Source organism: Schistocerca piceifrons, chromosome 1, assembly GCF_021461385.2.
Source record: "Schistocerca piceifrons isolate TAMUIC-IGC-003096 chromosome 1, iqSchPice1.1, whole genome shotgun sequence".
Lineage (NCBI taxonomy): Eukaryota > Metazoa > Arthropoda > Insecta > Orthoptera > Acrididae > Schistocerca > Schistocerca piceifrons.
In genome coordinates, this window is record NC_060138.1 from 176,942,142 (window position 1) to 176,967,889 (window position 25,748).

Below are 25,748 nucleotides of genomic sequence, written 5' to 3' on the forward strand. Positions count from 1 at the left end.
TTCTCCTTAATCTGGGTGATCGCAGGTTCCCACACCTTGCTAAGGATGTAGTCACTGTCACGATTTAGTTGTGGCTCCCTTACTCTGATCTCTACAGCTTCTTCGATGACACAGTCCCAATATTTGGAAGTCTGTGTCAGGACTTTGGTTTGGTCATAATCCATACTGTGGAGTTCCAATAGGCAATGCTGTGATTGCCGACTTACTGGGCTGATGCAGTCTAGTGTGCCATTGATGTTCTTGGCATCAGTCCTCAATGGTTCGAATGGTCTGACCTATGTATACACTACTGCATTGGCAAGGTATTTGATATACCCCTGATTTATGCAGACCAAGGTTGTCCTTGGTCCTCCCCTGAGGTCAGTACACTCTGGGAAATATCCTTTTTCTTCTTAATCTGGGTGATCGCAGGTTCCCACACCTTGCTAAGGATGTAGTCACTGTCACGATTTAGTTGTGGCTCCCTTACTCTGATCTCTACAGCTTCTTCAATGACACAGTCTCAATATTTGGAAGTCTGTGTCAGGACAATATAATAATTCCAATCCCAAAGAAAGCAGGTGTTGACAGATGTGAAAATTACCGAACTATCAGCTTAATAAGTCACAGCTGCAAAATACTAACACGAATTCTTTACAGACGAATGGAAAAACTAGTAGAAGCCAACCTCGGGGAAGATCAGTTTGGATTCCATAGAAACACTGGAACACGTGAGGCAATACTGACCTTACGACTTATCTTAGAAGAAAGATTAAGGAAAGGCAAACAAACAAGGATAATGGAATGTAGTCTCATTAAGTCGGGTGATGCTGAGGGAATTATATTAGGAAATGAGGCACTTAAAGTAGTAAAGGAGTTTTGCTATTTGGGGAGCAAAATAACTGATGATGGTCGAAGTAGAGAGGATATAAAACGTAGGCTGGCAATGGCAAGGAAAGCGTTTCTGAAGAAGAGAAATTTGTTAACATCCAGTATTGGTTTAAGTGTCAGGAAGTCATTTCTGAAAGTATTCGTATGGAGTGTAGCCATGTATGGAAGTGAAACATGGACGATAAATAGTTTGGACAAGAAGAGAATAGAAGCTTTCAAAATGTGGTGCTACAGAAGAATGCTGAAGATTAGATGGGTAGATCACATAACTAATGAGGGAGTATTGAATAGGATTGGGGAGAAGAGAAGTTTGTGGCACAACTTGACCAGAAGAAGGGATCGGTTGGTAGGACATGTTCTGAGGCATCAAGGGATCACCAATTTAGTATTGGAGGGCAGCGTGGAGGGTAAAAATCGTAGAGGGAGACCAAGAGATGAATACACTAAGCAGATTCAGAAGGATGTAGGTTGCAGTAGGTACTGGGAGATGAAAAAGCTTGCACAGGATAGAGTAGCATGGAGAGCTGCATCAAACCAGTCTCAGGACTGAAGACCACAACAACAACAAGGTTGTCCTTGATACTACCAAGAAGGATCTTGGTTTTGCTTGGAGGATGGAAGATGGTTTTCACTTGGTGTTTACATAAAATGCATCCAATTTTTCCGGATAAGGCCCCACTGTTGGATATGGTGTGAGCTCTGTGTACAAGAGTTTTGAGCACGCCATTCTTTCGTGCTGGGTGGTGGCAGCTATCCGCGTGTAGGTACAAATTGGTGTGCATATTCTTCCTATACAGGCTGTGGCTCAAAGTGCCGTCACCTCATCTTCTAATCAAAACATCTAAGAAAGGGAGCATCTCATCCGTTTAGATCTCCATGGTGACCTTAATATTCTCGTGTCTGGAGTTGAGATGTGATAGGAAATGTGCCAGTTTATCTCTTCCATGTGGCCAGATAACGAAGGTATCATCCACATATCTAAAGAAACAGAGGGGTTTTAGATGTGCTGATTCAAGAGCTACCTCCTCGAAATGTTCCATGTACATATTTGCGAAAACGGGTGAGAGTGGACTCCCCATGGCTACTCCTTCTGTCTGCTCATAGTATTCACTGCCAAATAAGAAGTAAGTTGATGTCAGAACATGTCTGCAAAGGTTGGTGGCCTCTTGTTCAAATTTCTGGCTGATGAGTTCCAAGGATTCTTGTAATGGAACTTTAGTGAATAGAGATATCATGTCAAAGCTCATCAGAATGTCAGATTCCTTAAACGTAAGGTTGTTGATGCTTCCCAGGAAATCCACAGAGTTACAGATATGGTGTGTACATCTCCCAACATAAGGACTAAGCAGTTGTTTGAGGTGCTTGGCGAGAAGGTACGTTGGGGCACCAGTATTGCTGACAATCGGATGTAATGGAATCTATTCCTTGTGCACCTTCGGCAGTACATAAAGTCTAGGAGGAACAGCAGCCCTCTGGCAAAGCTTCTTGGTAATCTCGTCATGGAAGCTGGAATCCTTGAAAAGTGCCAGAGTCTTCCTCTCGACCCTCTTGGTAGGATCGATGTCAAGCTTGCAGTATGCACTGTCACCAAGTAGGCCCCGCATCTTCTCAGAATAATCCTGTCAGAATAAGATCACTGTTGCATTGCCCTTGTCTGCAGGTAATATTATTATGTCTTGATCTTCTCTTAGCTCCTGTATGGCAGCCCTCACCCTGTAGGAAATGTTTGGTTTCATCAGCTTTGTTTTTGTTAGAGGTCTGCAGGTTTTGTGACGAACTTCTTCAGCAGCTTCAGGTGGAAGTGGAGCAGCTGTTTGTCCCACTGTGCTAATGATGTCAGCAATGGGTACATCTTTAGGAGTCAGAGCAAAATTCAATTCTTTCTTAAGAACCAAAATAGTGTCATCATCCAGTTCCTTCTTAGTGAGATTGATGATGGTCTTACCGCTGCCATCAGAAGGTTATTTCTCCGATATACATTCAAATTTGGATGCGTGTCATTTGGCTGACTTCCTCTGGGTTGAGTTTGCTGTGGCCCATGTGACACCATCAACACAATCCCACGTCCAGGGGTTGAACCGGTTGGCCAGTTGTAGATGTAACTGTAGGCCATCTCCAACAGGGACAGTCTCCAACAAGAATTGGACCATCTGAAGACCGTGTTTTGGAGGAACAGTTACAAGGAAGGGCAAACTCGGAAGGCTTTACATCCCACACCTGCAGCACTGGCGGAAACTGAGGATGAACCTCAGGAGGAGGTGGCATTGGCTATTATTCCGTTTTTTTGGGACCTTATCCGGAAAAACTGGATGCATTTTACGTAAACACCAAGTGAAAACCATCTTCTGTCCTCCAAGCAAAACCAAGAGCCTTCTTGGTAGTATCAAGGACAACCTTGGTCTGCATAAATCAGGGGTTTATCAGATATATTGCCAATGCGGTAGTCTACACATAGGTCAGACCATTTGTACCATTGAGGACCAATGCCGAGAATATCAACCGCACACTAGACTGCAACAGCCCAGTAAGTCGGCAATCTCTGAACATTGCCTATCGGAACTCCACAGCATGGATTATGGCCAAACCAAAGTCCTAACACAGACTTCCAAATACTGAGACTGTGTCATCAAAGAAGCCATAGAGATCGGAGTACGGGAGCCACAACTAAATCGTGACAGCGGTTACATCCTTAGCAAGGCATGGAAACCCGCAATCACCCATATTAAGAAGAAAAAGGATATTTTCCAGAGTGTACCGACCTCAGGGGAGGAGGGAAGAATAATGAGAGCAGTGCCGGCAGTCCGTCCTGAACGAGAAAACCTAGGACACAGCGCCCAGACGGCAGGAGAACGGATGCTGTATCAGGAACGCGCCCAGGGCACGGACCGCACCAACTCATAGGAAGCACCTGAAGGAGGAGTGGGAGGGGGGTTGTCCTATGTATACCTGGCGCTGGCCCACCACCGATCAGTACATCAGCACACCTTGTGATGGCAACGTGGTCGACTGCTGAAATATTGTGTCCAATGCACACTCGTACCAGGCTGTTCACCCAAGATTTATTTCGTCAGATGTGGTTTGGATTCAAACAAATAGGATCAATGGCAATTGAGAGATAAATACCAAACACATTTATAAGAGATAGTACTGACTGCCACAGTATGCAAAACAGTTCAGAACACTGTTGCAGAAGCAATGAAAACAGCTTGCCAAATTTAAAAGAATGCAAAGTCCCTAAGATTGGCAAAGTTTTGAAGAAGCTCAAAATTTAGCACGACCTTCAATGTGAGGTGTTTTTAATATTTTCCACTTCAAAACTGTGATACAAAATCTGGCAGAAAACCCAGACATTCTTGTTGTATATTAAGTACACCAGCAGCAAGATGTAATCAATATCTTCACTCTGCAATAAGAATGGTAATGTTACTGATGTCAGTGCCACTAAAGTAGGGTTACTAAACATGGTTTTCTGAAATTCCTTCACCAAAGAAGATGAAGTAATATACTAGAATTTGAGTCAATAACTACTGCCAACATGAGTAACATAAAAGTAGATATCCTCAGTGTATTGAAGCAGTTTATCTCACTTAATAAAGTCAAGGCCTCCAGTTCTGATTATATACCACTTAGGTTCCTTTCAGCATACACTGTACAATAGTTCCAAACTTGACAATCATATACAACTCTAGCTCATCAAAAGATCAATATCTAAAGATTGGAAAGTAGCAAAAGTCACACCTGTACCCGAGAAAGGAAATAGGAGTGATCCACTGAATTACAGACCCATAACACTAATGTCAATTTGCAGTAGGATTTTGGAAGATATACTGTTTTCAGACAGTATGAATTACTTCAGTGAAAACGGTTTATTGACAAACAGCCAACATGGATTCACGAATTATCATTCTTGTGAAACACAACTGGTTCTTTATTGCCATGAAGTAATATATGCTCTCAACAGGGAATGACAGATTGATTTCATACTTTTAGATTTCCAAAAAGCTTTTGACACTATTCTACACAATCATATTATGTGCCTAAGGAGACATCTCAATCGTGTGACTTGATTTATGATTTAAAGGTCATAGTTTGTAGTAATTTATGGAAAGTCATCAAGTAAAACAGAAGTAATATCTGCCTTGAAGGAAGTGTTACATGCCCTGTGCTGTTTCTGACCTACATTATTTAGTAGACAATCTGAGCAACCTTCTTATATTGTTTACAGATGATGATGTCATTGAAAAGTCATCAGGTGACCAAAACAAATTGCAAAATGATTTAGACACGATATCTGTATGGTGTAAAAAGTTACAGTTGACTCTAAATAATGAAAAGTGAAGTTATTGACATGCGTACTAAAGAAAATCCTCTACGCTTCTGTAATATGATGAATTACACAAATTTAAAGACTGCAAACTTAGATAAATTCTTAGAGATTACAGTTTCAAATAACTTAAACTGTAATGACCACATAGATAATGTTGTGGGGAAAGCAAGCCAAAGACTGCGATTTATTGGCAGAACACTTAACAAATGGAAGAGGTCCACTAAAGAGATTGCTTACATTATGCTTGTCCACCCTCTTCTGTAATGTTGTATCATGTAGGATCTGAATCAAATAGGATTGATGAAGGTCACAAAAAGTTTAGAGAAGGGCAGCTTGTTTTGTATTACGCAAAATAGGAGAGAGAATGTCACAGTTATAATACATGAATTTGTGTTGTTATCATTAGATCAAAGTTGCATTTTGTTTTGGCAGGATCTTCTTACAAAATTTCAACCATCTGCTTTCTTCTCAGAGTGTAAAAATATTTTGTTGGTATCTGCAGACATAGGGAGAAATGATCATCACTATACAAAATGAGAAAACAAATCTCACATGAAAAAGATTTAAGTGTTCTTTATTCCCATACACTATTGAAGAATGGAAAGGTAGAGAAGTAGCTTAAAGGTGATTCAGCGAACCCTCTGCCAGACAATTAATTGTAAACTGCTGAGTAATCATGTAGATGTAGATGTACCTCATTGTTACCACTGTCTTCTTCTTGGCAGGAAACATTTAGTCAGCCTCTACTCTTTGCTGATGCTGAATTATAGGACTATGGAATCATGTTCGTCGAAGTTGAATAAAACAGTTTTATGCAATCATCTGATTTATTTTAGGTGTCTAGGGTGCCTTTCCACAATATAATATGTCACCTACAACTAGTTTGCACACACACATCTGTCTATTACTACAATCAGAATGCAAGAAGCTTATAGCTTAGTTTATGAGAATAGCATCTTTTTAATATAAAAGCTAAGCAAGATATCAAAACTGCAGCTATAGATCACTCCATTCATGTCTTTGAATTCCCATTAAAAATAAAGTTAATACTACTTGGGTATCCTACATCATCATAGCATCCCGACTCCCTTCTGGCCTTAACCTGAGTTTATACACCCCTCTCTCACTTTGTCATTTACATCAAGTTTACATTATATTCTATATGTATCTTATCTGCCTCATTATTTCCTTTAGTTTAATTTTCGCCTTTACTTTTTTGTCTTCATTCTCCTATCCCCTCTCCACATCCGTGTTCCCCTTTCATATGTCTCCTTTCATCATCACTAAAGGTGTGTCCATCTCATTCTAGGATCTGAGTAAGCTCAACTCAGAAAATTTAACTGTATTCCAGGACAGATTAAAAGAGACAGACTGGCAATGTAACAATAACAAGTCAATTAATGAAAACTTTCAAAAATTCCTAAACAGCTTCCTTCTTGTATTCAGTGAAACTTTTCCACCTAAGTGTGCCAACACCAAAGTGACAAGTAAACTATTTTCGATAACAGAAGGAATAAAAATTTCTTGGCTAGGAAACTGCAGCTGCACAAAGAACTGAAATATAACAAAGATTGAATATGTGAAGCACTATAAAAATGTTTTCCAAAAATGTTGTAAAGGCAGCAAAATAAATGATTAACAGCGAACTAATCTCAAATTATAAGAATAAATCAAAAGCAGTGTGGTCTGTTGTTAAATCAGAATTGGGCGCTAAAGTCGGCAGCCATGAAATTTGTAAAATAAAGCATGAAAACACCACCACTGTAAATTCCACTCAAATATCAGAACACTTCAATGAATTCTTTATCAATGTGACAAAATCAAACGCCATTGTCACAAATTACAATAAAAATGTATGTCCATATGGGCCTGGTTGAAAAAATATAACTCCCATATAATTTAGAAATATTACAATGAAAGAAATAGAAGACATTATATATCACTAAAAAATAAAAATTTGGTGGGTTGGGATGGGATACCTGCAAAGTAATTAAATCAGTGTACAAAATAGTAAGTCCTCCACTAGCTGAATTAATCAACAAATCATTTGAAGAAGGTTGTTTCCCAGAATCATTAAAATATGCGGAAATAAAACCACTTTTTAAGAAAGGGTCAAGTGAACATATGGGGAATTAGTGTCCTATCTCCCTCCTTCCAGTGCTGTCAAAAATTTTCGAGAAAGTAGCTGCTACCCAAATCCAAAACTTCATTGTATCACAGGGGATTATTTTGTGCAATCAGTTATGCTTCCAGCAAGGGAAAAATACAACAGATGCCATAAATAATTTCATAGAAAAATTAGCACAGCTCTAGACAAAAACAGTAACATAGCCTGAATTTTCTGTGACCTGACAAAGGCTTTTGATTCCGTAAATCATTCCTTGCTAATCCACAAACTAGAAAAATATGGGATTAAGGGTGCAGTACTTCAATGGCTTAACTCTTACTTGTTGTTGTTGTTGTTGTTGTTGTTGTGGTCTCCAGTCCAGAGACTGGATTGATGCAGCTCTCCATGCTATTCTATCCTGTGCAAGCTTCTTCGTCTCCCAGTACCTACGGTGACCTACATCCTTCTGAATCTGTTTAGTGTATTAATCTCTTGGTCTCCCTCTACGATTTTTACCTTCCACACTGCCCTTGATGCCTCAGAATATGCCCTACCAACTGATCCCTTCTTCTAGTCAAGTTGTGCCACAAATTTCTCTTCTCTTCAATTTTATTCAATACCTCCTCATTAGTTATGTGATCTACCCATCTAATCTTCAGCATTCTTCTGTAGTACCACATTTTGAAAGCTTCTATTCTCTTCTTGTTTAAACTATTTATCATCCACGTTTCACTTCCATACATGGCTACACTCCATACTAATACTTTCAGAAACGACTTCCTGATACTTAAATCTATACTTGATGTTAACAAATTTCTCTTCTTCAGAAACGCTTTCCTTGCCATCGCCAGTCTACATTTTATATCCTCTCTACTTCAATGATCATGAGTTATTTTGCTCCCCAAATAGCAAAACTCCTTTACTACTTTAAGCATTTCATTTCCTAATCTAATTCCCACAGCATCACCTGATTTAATTCAACTACATTCCATTATCCTCGTTTTGCTTTTGTTGATGTTCATCTTATATCCCCCATTCCGTTCAGCTGTCAGTAGTTCTAATGGAATGTTGTCTACTCCTTGGGCCTTGTTCCAACTTAGGTCTTTCAGTGCTCTGTCAAACTCTTCATGCAGTATCATATCTCCTATTTCATTGTCATCTACATTCTCTTGCATTTCTATAATATTGTCCTCTAGAACATCGCCATTGTGTAGACCCACTATATATTCCTTCCCCCTTTCTGCTTTCCCTTCTATGCTCAGAACTGGGTTTCCATCTCAGCACTTGACATTGATGCAAATGGTTCTCTTTTCTCCAAAGATGATGATGATGATGATGATGATGATGATGATGATGATGATGTTTGGTTTGTGGGGCACTCAACTGCGTGGTTATCAGCACCCGTACAAAGTCCCAACCTTTGCTCAGTCCAATCTGCCACTTTCATGACTTATGATGAAATGATGAGGACAACACAAACACCCAGTCATCTCGAGGCAGGTGAAAATCCCTGAACACACTGGAAATCGAACCCGGGACCCCGAGTAAAGCTGGTGTCCTTTCCAGTCTTGGCATTAAAATTGCTGACAAAAATTCTGCAGCTATTTTTAGGGATGGAATCCATAACATCTTCCAGCTCTGCACAGAATAAATCCTTTACTTGATTTTCACTTTCCGCTGTTGGTGCATGACTGTTCATAAAGGTAAGTTGATGGGTTTTCACTGATAAAGTTAGAACTGAGATTCTTGGGTTCACTGCCATAAAATTCTTTACCATTGGTACAATGTCCATGTTAACACAGAAACCAGTTCCAAAACTGTGCTTGCAATTTTCTATGTCTATTGTTGCTGTACCATCCCATTGAGCTTCCTGCAGGGCAACCACTGACATTTTCTGCTTTTCCAATTCTCTAACTAAAGTTATTTCCACCCCAGGTTTGTACACAGACTGTACATTCCATGTTCCAAATTGTAGATCTTTTCTATGTTAGTACAGCATTTAAGTTATTAGCAAAAACTAGGATTATTCAGAGTAGTTAATGGCAACCAAAAATGAATGGTAAGTAAGTAGGAATCATTACTGTACAGGTTTCCTTTGCAACAGTTTTTATATTTTAATGTGTATGTAATTAAAAGGGGTTTCTCTTATTGAATATTAACTAAAATGTTCAGTTTCTTTCTATGTCAGTTTATAGAATAATTTCTGTGTTTCAGTTGTTGAGCCACTTTTGCAGTATGTATTACAATAATAATGCTGAAGATGATCAATTTTTATTCTTATAAATTGTGTGTGATATAATAATTAAGTGACTACCACCATTCAAACTGTAACAAACCTAGGGATCACATGCTTTATTTGCACTATATACACTCCTGGAAATGGAAAAAAGAACACATTGACACCGGTGTGTCAGACCCACCATACTTGCTCCGGACACTGCGAGAGGGCTGTACAAGCAATGATCACACGCACGGCACAGCGGACACACCAGGAACCGCGATGTTGGCCGTCGAATGGCGCTAGCTGCGCAGCATTTGTGCACCGCCGCCGTCAGTGTCAGCCAGTTTGCCGTGGCATACGGAGCTCCATCGCAGTCTTTAACACTGGTAGCATGCCGCGACAGCGTGGACGTGAACCGTATGTGCAGTTGACGGACTTTGAGTGAGGGCATATAGTGGGCATGCGGGAGGCCGGGTGGACGTACCGCCGAATTGCTCAACATGTGGGGCGTGAGGTCTCCACAGTACATCGATGTTGTCGCCAGTGGTCGGCGGAAGGTGCACGTGCCTGTCGACCTGGGACCGGACCGCAGCGACGCACGGATGCACGCCAAGACCGTAGGATCCTATGCAGTGCCGTAGGGGACCGCACCGCCACTTCCCAGCAAATTAGGGACACTGTTGCTCCTGGGGTATCGGCGAGGACCATTCGCAACCGTCTCCATGAAGCTGGGCTACGGTCCCGCACAGCGTTAGGCCGTCTTCCGCTCACGCCCCAACATCGTGCAGCCCACCTCCAGTGGTGTCGCGACAGGAGTGAATGGAGGGACGAATGGAGACGTGTCGTCTTCAGCGATGAGAGTTGCTTCTGCCTTGGTGCCAATGATGGTCGTATGCGTGTTTGGCGCCGCGCAGGTGAGTGCCACAATCAGGACTGCATACGACCGAGGCACACAGGGCCAACACCCGGCATCATGGTGTGGGGAGCGATCTCCTACACTGGCCGTACACCACTGGTGATCGTCGAGGGGACACTGAATAGCGCACGGTACATCCAAACCGTCATCGAACCCATCGTTCTACCATTCCTAGACCGGCAAGGGAACTTGCTATTCCAGCAGGACAATGCACGTCCGCATGTATCCCGTGCCACCCAACGTGCTCTAGAAGGTGTAAGTCAACTACCCTGGCCAGCAAGATCTCCGGATCTGTCCCCCATTGAGTATGTTTGGGACTGGATGAAGCGTCGTCTCACGCGGTCTGCACGTCCAGCACGAACGCTGGTCCAACTGAGGCGCCAGGTGGAAATGGCATGGCAAGCCGTTCCACAGGACTACATCCAACATCTCTACGATCGTCTCCATGGGAGAATAGCAGCCTGCATTGCTGCAAAAGGTGGATATACACTGTACTAGTGCCGACATTGTGCATGCTCTGTTGCCTGTGTCTATGTGCCTGTGGTTCTGTCAGTGTGATCATGTGATGTATCTGACCCCAGGAATGTGTCAATAAAGTTTCCCCTTCCTGGGACAATGAATTCACGGTGTTCTTATTTCAATTTCCAGGAGTGTAGTATAAAGTTGTCAATGCTCCCTGAGAAAACGAATAGTAATCAGAACAGAGAATATAATTACCTGAAACACATTTCAGTGACAGCATTTTCTAATACTTAAGCTGATAAAAGGACTCCTTCCCACGTTTGTATTGCTCCATCATTAGTAATCATCTACCAATAAAGATACAATACAGATAGTATAAGTTACTGAGAGATGTTGCCCAAATGTTTGATATTACTTTTGTGGTATTCATGCCAGACAACTGTTACATTGCTTACTAACTTATGTAACTCTCTTGTACCTCATTTTCAAAACAGAATTTCTGTACCAAATAAAGTCAGTCCCAATAGTTAATTTTGTTAATGAACAGTGCTAGTACTTGGTGCTACTTTCACTAATTACACTGGTGACTGTTTCCTTTTATGTAACTGCAGTTTACTTATAACTAATAGAATTCTGATTAAAATCCCATTTGTCCTGCTGTTGCTAACTTTCAGTAGTAATAATTCAAGAAACAAAAATAGGCCAGTATCTTAACCTGTACACACAGTCACAGTGAAATAAAAAAAAATCATTTCACAGGATTAACATTATTGGTATACTGTTAATTTAGCAAGAACAGTTCTGTTATACTTGCACCCTGATTGGACTATTAATACTGTTAGGGGAAAGTGTTATACTTGTCTTTTCCTGTGGCAGGACTGTTAGTACTGACAGTGGGAGAAATGTCATGTTTGGCACCATGATGTGAAAGGACATTTCTGTGGCTTGTTATGCAGTAAAATACAGACTGCACCACAAATATGAAGTGAAAAACGAAAGTATTATGAGCATTGAGTATCCAGTGGCATGAACTTGCAATGGATTCAATAAATCAGTATAATAGGAGCTTAGATGATAAACTGTAACCAAATTTCAGTATTATAATGGATACTAAAGAGTAGTACATCAAAGCCAGCAGAATGAGGGAGTACATGGCATACCAAGAAACATCACCAAACTCAATATGTAGCAGTTACCAAAATGAATACACAGAGAGCACCAAAGAAAGGCAATAAGCTGATGTGAAATATCATGTGTATGTCAATGATCATATTCAGATGGTGAGCCTGTCATGAAGGAAACAAAACAGTGAAATTACTTGGGCTAATCATAGACCAAAAGCTCGGAAGGACACACCAATTATCTATGTAGTAAACTAGCATGAGTACTTTTCTTATTGTATAAATTAAGATAAAGTGTGAGCAAGCAATTGCTACTCCACTCATACTATGCTTTTTTTCATTCCCAACTGCAATATGGAATATTGCTTTGGGGTAACTCCCCAGGGGCTGAATGTATTTTCAGATGGCAGAAGAAAGCAATCGGGCGCATGGAGGGGTTAGCACCCAGAGAGTCCTGCAGAAATTATTTTAAATCTCTTGGCATAATGACAGTGCCAAGCATGTACATATATAACTGTCTTATATATGCCAGAGAAAATCTGAAAAAATTGAACATGAGATGTGATGTGTATGCACACAGTACAAGAAACAGTCACCTGCTGGACTTGTCTTCCACAAGACTTGCTGTAGTCCATAATAACTATAAGTATTTAAGCATAAATTTTTTCAATAAGTTACCATGCTCAGCTCATACAGCACCACTAAATAAATATAAGAATACATTGCAAACCTGGCTACAAAACAACAAATTCTATACAACTGAAGAATTCTTAGAAACTAATCATCAAAATATATGTTTTACCTAAGTTATGAAGAAAATGTTTTGATATTATATAAGCTAGTTATTTACTGTGATTCTTTTATTATGTGTGTATTTAATTAGTGTATAAAACATTGTTTTACATAATGCTGAAGAAAAGGTCTTTAGTTCCTTTTCTCCCCTTTCTGTAACTATTTGAATATCGTACTGAAACTAAAACCCTCTGTAAACTTTGACGAAGCCAATTGTATGAAAAATACTGAAAGGCTAATAAAAAATATTCTATTCTCTTATATTTTAACTAAAGGATGGAATAGATGAGAAATATTACATGGAATGTAATGGTTAGGTGAATGAATCAGTTGATGTGTTTAGTTTGTCACAAATGGAGAAAGAACCAACAAGAACAAGGGTGAAAAACTACTTAACATAAATGATCTGTTTAAACTTTTGACTGCACAAATTAAAGCAAAAAGCAACCAACTGTTTAGCATTGTTAGAGCCATGAGTGGCTTTGAGAATCAGCTGGAAACACAGGCAAGTGGAATTAGTAGTCTCAATAACCAGGTGAAAAGATCAGGTGTAAAGATCAGTAAACAGATCAAAAAAGATTTGAACAATAAAACTGAGGACATGAAAACCAAAATACACAACATAAATACTAACATTGTCTCTATGAATGGGGAGATCAATGAAAGAATCAGAATCAGAAATCATAAAGGTCGAAGAAACAATAGAGGCTTTAGTAGTAATGAAAGTGGATGAAAAAGCTTTTGGTCTGAAAGCTGAAATACTTGATGAATATAGAAATAAAATCTCACTTTTGAGACAGACAGTACCTGATTCTCAAAAGGAACTAGGTAAACAAGTAACAAGTTGTGAACAGAAGTGTGATCGAAAATCTTTGCAACCTCAAGGCAAAATTTGTGACTTTCAACAAAAAATTGGACACAATCCTAGTTGTGTGACAGAATATCTTATAATGAACTGTTAGATGGTGAAAAATGCTTTGGCCTGGGCAAAAGACATACTGGCTGGCACCCATTGGATTTCCTGGTGAAAGGATTTTTCCTGAATATATAATAATGCAGGAAAATATGAGTGTAGCTATCAGTGCATTAATAGGTGATGGTAAATGCTGGGGACTAAATCTGAACACTAATCAGATGACGTTCAACAAATATAAGAAAAAATTACCAAACAATATTGGTCAGAGCAAAAACAAGGTTGTTGTGAAATCATATTGGCCAGATTGTGTGATAACAGGGGCACCAACTCCGTGAAAGATTTCTGCACAATACGGTACAAAAAACTGAAATACTTAAGAAGCAGATGATCAGAATGCAAAATCATGTGGTGGGTATGGAAGTAGATTCAAAGAGACACATAGGAAACCATCATTAAACGTTTTCTGCATTTCTGGAAAGAGTTGAGCATGAAGATCATTAGCAAGTCAATCGCGATTATCATCAAAATAGCAACCATAGAGGCAATCAAAATGACAATAAAAACAAAATGACAGCAAAAGGTGTCATGTTGATATGGTTCAGTGAGGTAGGGGTAGAGGACGACAATTATCAGTGGCTAACGGTAGAGGATTTGCACTGTGACATTACCACAACAGCAACATTACGGAAAACTGAGGTCTTTGTTATATTGTAGGCCAAACTAACATGGACTGATTTTCATGGCCCAAACATAAGAAACAGCACCAATGTAGATGTAATGAATTAAGTACATGAGTTATTGACAGCAGGCCACTGGAAGTGAAGCATCACAGGTGCTCAGGAATGAGTCACAGTAGGCATGCTATGGAACAAACACTAGCTGGCTGACAGAGCACCCACCAGCAATGAATAAACCAGATTGATCTTCTGTCCATATGGAAATTGTAGCTAGGACAGCAGAACAGAAAGAGACTATCACGGTAGAATAGAATGAACAGAAGTCAATAGATAAGCAAGAGGAAATGTTAATATACTCATAGGCAAGAAAGAAAGTGCTGACAACAGTTTAAATAACTGTGAGTAATTGCAAGTTGCTGCAAACAGTTTGGTGATCTGCACCAAGGACTAAAACAGTATGAGTGGGAGGATTTCAAAAGGAATTATGTGACCACAGTGTTAGGTGGTAGTAAAAGGAGAAAAAGGGACAATGAGAATAAGATGTGACCCAATAGTATGGAAAAAATTGAAGTAATTAGTGCCACGCAAAGGTCACAAGTAGCTACTGTTAAAGAGGTGGAAGATAGTGAGGTAAAGGGTATCACATAAAGTACACAAGCCGACTATAATGTGGGGAGTAGTAAAAGGAAGTAAATATGGTCATTACAAGAAGGAGAATGGCAGAATATGAAATCCCCAGTCTTGCAGGAGAAGCATTCCTAACTAACAACTTGTATCTATGGCGTCTGGTATAGTAGGACTAATGAATCGCTCCATGAAAATTAATTGCGTAGTGTCTATAAAGTGTGTATTATGTGGTGAAATAGTACGTAAAGGAATAAAAATTTGATCTACATTGCAAACATGGTACCACACAGAATGTTTTGGTGTTACTAACTTTAATAATCCAAGTTGTGAGTGCGGGGTAACAACGTGTAACGGCCGACAGACTGCAGCCAAAATGTTTGCCGATGGACAAGACGAAAGTGTATTATGTTCTCTGCAGCATGATGTGGAAATGTGCGAACAGTATACAAATCTACTTAAGGAAATGATGAGAAGCCTTCTTAGCAACTCGGATAGTATTAACAACAATAACAGTGAATATGTTACACCTAATCCAGTGCATCGTAAACAGTGTGAAAACATGCTTCACACAGCAATAAACGTACGTATCAGTGCACTTGAGGCAGGTGTGAATACAGGTTAAACCACGTACGGGGAAGAATATGTTATGTCTAGTGCAGTGCGTCGTGAACATTGTAAAAATATGTTTCATACAGCTGTAAACACAGCGATAAATACGCAGAGTGAAATAACAACAAGTAGGCCTACCGGAACTGTAAACCACACAAAGGAACATGCGCAAATTAATACAGTGTTACATGCGCAAATTTCTGAATCAAATGTGTGTATATATTCTGACAGCCACGGACGTGGTCTTGCTGAAATCTTACGTGATAATTATCGTGTAAATGCAACCGCCATTGTAAAACCGAGGGCACCCATGTCTGAAATCACAACGAACATAAAAGTCGGAAATCTTTTGCTAGAACACCTGTAATTGTCGTTGGTATTCCCCATACACACGATCTTATGACTACTTCTATTGTAAATAAAGAAATTATTAAGGCTAACAGACAGTTCAAGAAGATATGCAAAGCATTCCAGAACTCACATTTCATTAGTGTAGATTCACTGGAGAGAGAACATTATACCCAACATGGCCTGCATTTAAACAACAGGGGAAAGATTGTATTAGGACAAAAAATCCGAGACTTCCTTTTTTCACTAGGCAGATGCAAGAAAAGTGAGCACATTATTCTTCCACCTCCAGTAACCCAGTCTACAGCATCGTGTGTAGGACAACAATCACCATCTTCAACAGAAGCAGATCAGCCTACACTGCTGGCAGCTTCAACAACAGTACCTGCTAAGGAAAGTGAGCCCAATATTCTTCTGCCTCCAGTAGCCCAGTCTACAGCATCTTCTCCAGTACTACAATCACCGTCTTCAGTAGAAGCAGATCAACTTACATCACTAACAGGTTCAACAACAGTACCAACTACCCGAGCAGAAGCAATGAAAACCACCCGCCCCTTCAGCAAAAGAAGAGTGTCACCACCAGGCCATCTCAAAGATTTTTTATTGGAGGCAGGCACCAATCAGCCAATGCGGTGAGCACTGCAACAGATGCCAAGCATAAAAAATTAGTAGTTTTGTATCAAAATGTACAGGGTATAATTAGTAAGATTCCAGAATTAGAAGTACTATTGCTTGATGAACTAAAGGATGTTTCAGTTTTATGTGTATGTGAGCATTGGTTAAAAGAAAATCAAGCTTTTGCTGCCAGAATAACAGGATATGAAATGGTTAGTAGCTTCAGTAGAGAAACTTTTAAAGGGGGAGGAACATGCATTTATGTCAGACAAGGAATTGAATATAAGGAAATCAAGTTTAGTAAGATAAAAAACTTTGAAAAAGTATTTGAATATTGCGTTTGCAGACCAACAGACCTGAAAATTATTATTGTGTGTGTATACCGTTCCCCATCAGGTAATTTTATGGAATTTTTGGACAGTGGTGAAAGTCTTTTTAGTGAGTTAAGACATTCTACAGAAAGCATTATTGTACTTGGAGATTTCAATGTCAACTTTAAAATCAACTGTTTAAATGTTACAAAATTGACCAATGTCTTTTGTTCGCATAATTTAGCACCAACTATCTTTAAATACACTAGACATGGAAAGAACTCTGAAACAATAATAGACCAAATATTTCTTGACTTACATAAACTAGACAATGTTGTAGAAGTGATTGACACTGGATTCTCTGATCATAAAGCACTAAAACTTAGTATAAATAATGTAGTCTGTAAAAACTCTAGACCAAGTGAGAAACACATCCACAGGAGATGTATTAATGAGGGCAACATTAGGATTTTTAATTCCTTGTTAAAAAATACAAGTTGGGATCTAGACAAACATGATAGTATAGACATGAAGTTTGAGTCATTTCTAGCTGATTACAAACAAAACTCTGAAATTGCTTTCCCCCTTAAGAAAATGAAGGTAAAAGGCAAAATTAACACATGGATAACACAGGGCATAAGAAAATCTGGAGAGCAACTCAGAATGTTAAGTAAATCAGTAAGGCAAAATCCTGCTTTGAAACAACGTGTTAAGTGTTATAGGAAATTATACAAGAAAGTAATCACTGCAGCAAAAAAGTTAAATAATGATTCATATATCAGTAGAAATAATGGCAACAAAACAATGAAATCAGTTTGGAAAGTGATCAATAGTAACTTAGGAAGAAGCAAAGTGAGAAACAACATTGTTATTAAAACTGAGGACAAAACTATAAATGATCCATTACAAATTGCCAATATATTCAACTCTCATTTTACAAGTGTAGTTCAAAACCTCATACAAACCCAAAGTAGTACAGACATCAGTCATAGCATCACATTGAATTCCGAAACTATGTTTTTGTATCCTGTAACAGTACATGAGGTAGAGAATGCGATCAGCAAACTAAAAAATTAATTATCCTGTGGCACCGATGGCATTCCAGACAAAATCATTAAACACAGCACATATATTTCTCCTCTTCTTGTAGATATAATTAATGCATCTTTCAGTACTGGCACCTTCCCTAGAAAGTTGAAACAATCAATTATAAAACCATTACACAAAAATGGGGATCATTATGATGTAAAAAACTACAGGTCTTTATCAATGTTATCTTGTTTTTCAAAAATTATAGAAAGAGTAATGTATGGAAGACACTCTAATTTCCTAAAAAAAAGTGGAATATTGGTCAATGAACAAAATGGCTTTCGAAAGAATAGATCAACTGAAACAGCTATATACAACTTTCTAAAACTTGTCCTAAATTCCATTGATAATAATGAAGTAAATTGTGGGGTCTTTTTAGATTTATCAAAGGCCTTTGACGTTATTGATCATAAACTACTGCTCGAAAAACTTAGTTGCTATGGACTCCGTGGTACTGCTCATGCATGGTTTAAGTCATATTTATCTGGCAGATGCCAGAAAGTAGAAATAGTTCATGGTGGAAAGTCATACTTTTCTGGTTATAAGGAAGTTAGTTATAGGGTGCCCCAAGGTTCGGTGTTGGGACCCCTGTTGTTCTTGATCTTTATAAATGACTTGCCAAACTATTTAACACAAGCTGATTGTGTACTTTTTGCTGATCATACAAGTCTCTTTATTAAAGCTCAGAATGAGACTGACCTTAACAGCAAAATTGAAACAACAACAGTTGAAGCAAGTAAATGGTTCAGGGACAACAGTTTATTTGTGAATGAGAAAAAAAACATTATGGATGAATTACAGACATGTTTGAAAAAAATATGAAGCCCAATATAACTGTGAAGCTAGGCCAACAGAATATACTACAAACGCCAAATACAAAATTCTTAGGAATTTGGTTAGATGAGCATCTAAAATGGGACAAGCATATAGATGTGCTCAATAAAAAGTTAAGTAAATGTTGCTAAGTATTTAGAATGCTCAAAAATTGCTGCAGTGATCAAACAGAATTGTGTAAATATTATGCATTTATGCATAGTCTTTTGCGATATGGTGTCATATTTTGGGGCAATTCAAGTCAGGCAAAACACTCCTTTATTATTCAAAAACGAGCGATAAGGATCATAAAAGGAGCTGCACCTAGAGATCCATGTAGGGAAATTTTCAAGGAGTATAAAATCATGACTCTTCCATCCATTTACATCTATGAAAGTATATGCTTCCTGAAGTCTCACCCCCAGTTTTCTTCTTTAAACAGTGAGTTCCATGACTATACAACAAGACAGAGTAATGAATTTCACAGAGAAGTGCATAAGAAAGCCCATTACAACAAGAGTGCAATATACCACCCAAAAATTCTCTATAGTGCTCTTCCCTTAAAAATAAAAAGGATTCAGCAGCTGAGCAGTTTTAAAAGTGAACTCAAAAGAATGTTAATCAGTAATAGTTTTTACAGTGTTAGTGAATATATGAATTCTTCAGAAAGATAGTGTGCCTTCACCTATCTTATAAGTTACTCATATACAAACTTGTGTCGTGGGGTAGACTCTTTTATGTAGACACAAAAATTAATTAATCTGTCAATATAGAGTGTTATAATCATTGTTTCTTGTTGCTGTCCATTATACACAGAATATATGTAACTTATTTGTGCCCTATATTGTTACAAATTTATATCATGTAAGCTATAATTGTTTTGCCCATATATTTAATTCAGATTGTTCACTGATAGTTTTTACATAATATGTTGTTATTCACATTTTTTCTGTATGTAACATATGACAAATCCCATATCATTGTACATGATAAAACGGGTGCTCAATAAACAAACAAACAAACAAACCAACAGAACAAATTGTTGTCATTAGGTAGGAAGAGATAGATGAAGATTCTTTATGAGTTATTGAAGTTCACAAAGACAACACAAAATATGAAATAAGAGTAGACATTATTAGAGCCAATGTAGAACAGCCCATATGAAGAGCCTGCTGTGAAAGGAAAAAAACTAATAACATTTAGAAAGAACCATGACTCTGAGTATTTAAGATCCGAGAAAAATCAGATGAAAAAATTGACATTCATCTAAGAAAAAGTTTCTGTTAGAACCAAACAGTCACCCATTGTAGTCATATTACAAAGATAGTTTGGGTGAAGAATATGGTGAGGTAACAGAAATAGAGGAATGTGCGATGGAAGATTTTTGTACATAAGAAGAAGAATTAATATCAAACCAAAACCATGAAGTAACCCAGAACCCAGAAAGAGAGAACCATCAGATGATACTGTATACTATCAAAAACAGATTTAATATTTCACAGATTTTGAAATCCTGAAACCAACAAAGCCAAATGATATAGACAATGTGCAAGTAGATAGCATCCATTGGGACAAAATTAGACTTCTTTAAGACTTTTTATGGTGAAATCAGGAAAATGAAATTATACTGTTTACAGTTGCCCACACTGCCATGATAATTATAGGGTGTGAGGCAGGTTTATTTTCAAATTTCAATATATTTATAGTGGCCTGTTTGAAGTGGAAGGAACTCCTCATACTATTTGGTGTACCCTAAATCAAAGAAGCCCTTAAGTGTCCATAATATAGCAATCTCAAACCATATGTCCACAGAACAGAATAAAAAGGAGTACTGTCTAGAAATATGAATTGAGTAATATGTACTATATTGTAGAATATTTATTCCTATTTTGTAACTAAATGTTCTACTGTTTTGGAGACATACTGTTAGAGTTTTGCTAGTATATGTCTATAAGTTTCGGATTCTTGATGATGTAACAGAGTCTAAACTGGAATGGGTGTTACAAAAATGTGAAATGACAGGCTAAAAGACTGTTTTGTTTAAAGAGTTGCAGCTTAATAAAAGGAACTGCCAATATTGTGAAATTTACACTATAATAACTTGCTGAGTGAATAGAGCAGGAAAGGGTGTTTCAAATGAACTGTAAAAAAATATCAGAAGACATCCAAGGGTTTCCTTGATAAAACAAGGTTTGTAAATACAATTGTTTTGAATCAACTTCATGAAATAAGGATGGAGCAGTTAAAAATTTATGCTTATTGTAAATAGTATTGTATTATTTTGCCGAACTGCATAAAAATTCACATAGCCAAAAGGACCTCTCTGCTGAAAGTGATAATTTTTCTTAACGATTTTTCTTGTGCACAAACCGAAAGTAATATACTGAAGATTATAAAGAGTAAAAAACTTAAGTGTTTCCTTTAAAGCATAGAAAACAGCATTGACGCATACAGTTCCTGATATATACACTTTGAGCTAATGCCATGGGACAAATTACAAACTACTTCACAGACTGTCAAGGAGCCAGAGCAAATATGACTCTTGATCTGATCTCTAATGGGTATCTGTACATCTCATGTGGAACTCAAACTCAGTGGCCCCATAAGTGATGTTCAAAAATCATTGCGCCCACTAAATGCTGTCCATACACATACAGAGTAGGACAACACATTGCAACAATCAGAAAATATAAATGAGCCCTTGCAGTTTTTGTCTGTTTTTTTTTTTTTTTTTTTTTTTTTTTAATCGAAATAGATGAGCTTCTCCTGGTAGTGAAACCATGGTCTGTCATATATTTTCTTTGCCAGAAGTCTTTGTCTCTTGGTGCTAGGAAGTGCGTTTAACCATGCGTTCGTTTCCTTTCCCCTAAACATAATTTCAGCAGGTGTATGTAAGGTTCAAGTATGTGGAGGATTATTTACTATCTCTTCAAAGAGTACTATGTATTCAGTCCACCTAGTCTGCTGACTATCATCATACATATGAGTGAATCTGTTAAGCTCTCTAAAACTCCTCCCTAGTGGATTCACTTCCAGCTCTAATATATTGAGATTAAAATTTAATTAATTTGTTGTTCATCAAGGAATGACTTCCATGTGTACTGGTGAAGAGTATAGCGTCAAGTTTACCAATTCTTAGTATGTAGTCATTGGCTGTTTCCTTGATGACAGTGACACCAGTAGCTGTTTTGGTCACGTATAATCCAATATATTTTGAGGAGATCTCATGTAGTGATATTTAATACTTTGCTCCACTGTGAGCTTGAGGTAGGAGATCAGATATGTGAACAGACACAATTTGCCATGGTTTGGTTGGTAGAATTGAGTGTAATTTGGTATGACAGTACCTATTTTATGGTTTGGAGTTCTGACTAATTATATAAGTTTTCAAGACTTTATGTACACAATGATGTGTGTTCAGAAAATAGCAATGGAGAACAATATATCTTGTACATTTTGTAACACTGAAGTGACCTATGCACAACGAAGGTAGCAAATTAAATAATTTGAAAAATAGAGGGCATACGTAGCCACCGTGAACAGGACTGGGTGTTACTCTCTTATTCTTTTTGTGTGAACTTCCTTCCTTCCTTCGTACCATGTTTTACCATTTTTGGTCTCTGAATTCTCTTGGAAACTCTGACATATTATTGAAGATATCCAGGAATGAGATCTATTTGAGTTTCTTCTCAAATAGATCTCGTTCCTGGATATCTTCAATAGTGATGCCCGTTTCCAGAAAATACCATTCAGTGGCAGTGAACCAAGGACTAATGCTTTTTATTTGTCCAGCAAATAGAGATAAAATAGGTTTGGCCCATTCATGTTAGGTGTTCACTGAAAAAAAATCCTTGTTTTCAACTAAATGTCTGTCATGATACCATATGAAGTAAGGTTATGCTCTCTTCTAAACTCACCATTCTCTCTCAAAATGTTCAAATGTGTGTGAATTCCTAAGGGACCAAACTGCTAAGGTCATCAGTCCCTAGACTTACACACTACTTAAACTAACTTATGCTAAGAACAACACACACACACACCCATGCCCGAGGGAGGACTCGAACCTCCGGCAAGACCAGCCGCACAGTCCATGACATCACCATTCTCTCTCATTGCGACAAAGTTCTTATGTAAGATTTGCCCTCTCTTAACTTCTAACATCTCTTAGGGCCTTTCCAGTTAATCACAAAGTATTATGCTCTGTGCAATGTCTCTGGATGAAAAACTAGAGAACAGGGTCTGACCCTGGCATCTGTTAAAATTGGAAATAAAAATTACGAAGTTCATCATATTTGTGATGCTTTATATCTTTGGCATGTAAGACAAGTTGAATCCATGCTGTGTAAAACTGTGTTCTTCCCCTCAGTCTTTTATATGTTGGTGTTCGAGTAGTCTATGCAATGAAAATGTTAGTCAGTCGGAAACAAATAATCTTAACAGCATCAAACAACACTGATTGTTGATTGGAAGCACCTTTAGTAAGGCTGTATCTCATTCCTGTCTTGTTCATCCTACACATGAAGGCTTCTTTTTCAGTGATGTTTCATTCTATACACACTCCTGTTAACACTGTCTGATCAGAAGTATCCGGACACGTCGCCCACTAGATGTCACGAGCAGAGAACCAGTCAGTATAAAAGCAGGTAGGGAGTATTGTGTGATTTCCAATGTGAACTAGTGATGAAATGTCACGTGAGTGACAGATCCATCACAGACATATCAACCCTTCTAAAGCTAAACATGTTGACCGTTGGTGACATGATTGCAAGACATGAGAAGAAATAATGACAGCTAAACTGAGACAAATAGATGTCAAGCACTGATGGCAGAGCCCATCGAACATTGCAGATGGTGGCTGTACAAAATAGCATTAAATCAGCTGAAGGAATTATTCATGAGCCTTAGAAGTGTCACCAGCAGTCAAGCCAGTGCAGTAACTATGCCTGGGGAGTTAAAATGAATGGGGTACAATGACCAAACATCTCCTCATAAGCCACACACTTCTATAGTCAGTGCTAAGCAATGATCAAGATGACGTAAAGGACAATGCCAATGGACATTGAATGACAGAAAATGAGTATCCTGAAGTGATGGATTACTCTATACTGTAGAAATCCGGAAGATGAGTTTTGGTTTGACAAATTCTTGGACAACATTACCTGTCTCACATTTTGTAAGAGCAATGAAGTACAGAGAGGGCGGTGTTAGAGTTTGGGGGTGTTTCTCATGGTTGTGTGAGATCTCCTTATTGCGCAAAATGAGGAAGGAAATGAACCCATTTTACAGCACTATGTCCTGTGTCCAACAAAGGAACAGTCAGGAGATGACGAATGTTTGCATCAGCATCTGTCATATAATGGTTTGTGGACAATAACATTCCTAATCTCGATCCATGTCTAATTCTCAGGGCATAAGCTCGGTTGTTTTTATGAATTCCATCTCCTCAAAATATATCTAGAAGCTGGACTTGGTTGTTTGTGTTTTAAGCTCAATAATCTGTTTTGTTGATATATTTAGGGGATTATGAAAGATACAAGATCATCTGTGCAAGGTAGGCTCCCAATTCTCACGTCTCAATGTCTGCACCCATTCTGACCCAATTTTTGATCCTTTCATTACAAGCTGACTTCCGTCACTCTTAAATGACTTTCTTGATAAGTGGAAGCAAGAGTTTGTGTATTCAACCAATACCAGTCCTGTTCTTGAATGTGTCTGAAACCTTAGCTCTGTTTTTTAGGAGATAGTGACAGCCAAGGTCTATTGCATTGTCATTCTTGTTTTGTTGCCTTAAGTCCACTTCATTCAGAATTTCAAAAAGTGTGTTTCGATCAGTTGAGTTGTAGTCCTTCGAGGAATCAACAGAGGTCACCATGAATTACTTGTTGCTGAGTTTCAGTTATGAATGGACAAATTTAAGACTGGTTGCATGTTCTTCTTCTATTCTCTTGAGAGAAAAATGAGAAAATAATTCCAAAATGGAGTTACCAGTTTCAGTCAGACAGTGGTCTTCAGCAGACTGTCTAAGTGTACATGTCACAAACATTCAAGCATTGACATAAAGCTCCCATTCCAATGTCAACATAAGTGCTACATGTTTGGCCTACTTGGTATTTTTCCCAGATGTGAGCCAAATTGTTCCGCTGTCTGGACTTAAAGAACTTACAAGAAAATCTTGTATATCTTCAAGCTGAGTGCGATACATCAGTTGTTCATTCTGAGGAGGGCAAATCACGGCTGAGGCCCAGTCACTGGGTCCTTTCCTTTATTTTCCTAATCTCATGGATAATCACTGCTACAATACCAATAGATTTTTCATCTATGTGCTTCCAGAGTTGTGAGGTTATGGTGTTCTTGTCTTGTCTTTCAGGGACTGGATAATCAACCCGATGTCTTCTTTTGTAGGAGTAAATACGTTAGTGTTGGATTGTGGAGTTTCTTCAATAGACATATTGATTGTGACAACTCACAATTAAGAATGGGCAGAAACTATTTAGTCAGCTGCACCAGTTGTCCTTGTCATTGTAAACAACTTTTTCTGGGGATTTAAGAAGTAGAGTCACAAAGAGGAATATTTACTGAGGCTGCATCTGAAGATTCTTTTAGAAATCTCGATTCTGGCTTTTCTGAGTGGTCCTCATTTCTGTATGTGTTCAATGTATAGTTCCTGTTTAAAGTCTGATTTGTTTATGAGTATTTATCTGTAGCATCTACTAATGTTTTCCACATGGACCCTTCTAGTAGTTTGGAGAAGACTATGGACTTAAACATATGAGAAATAGTGATCAAAGTTAGCATTGTCATTTCCCAAGACTTTCACATTTTGAATGTAACATGGTCGATATGATTCTCTCCAAGGTATAAATCTGAGGGTGTCCAAGTATTCCATTTCTCGAGCAAGTGTCACTTCTAGAACAAAGTTGTATGCCT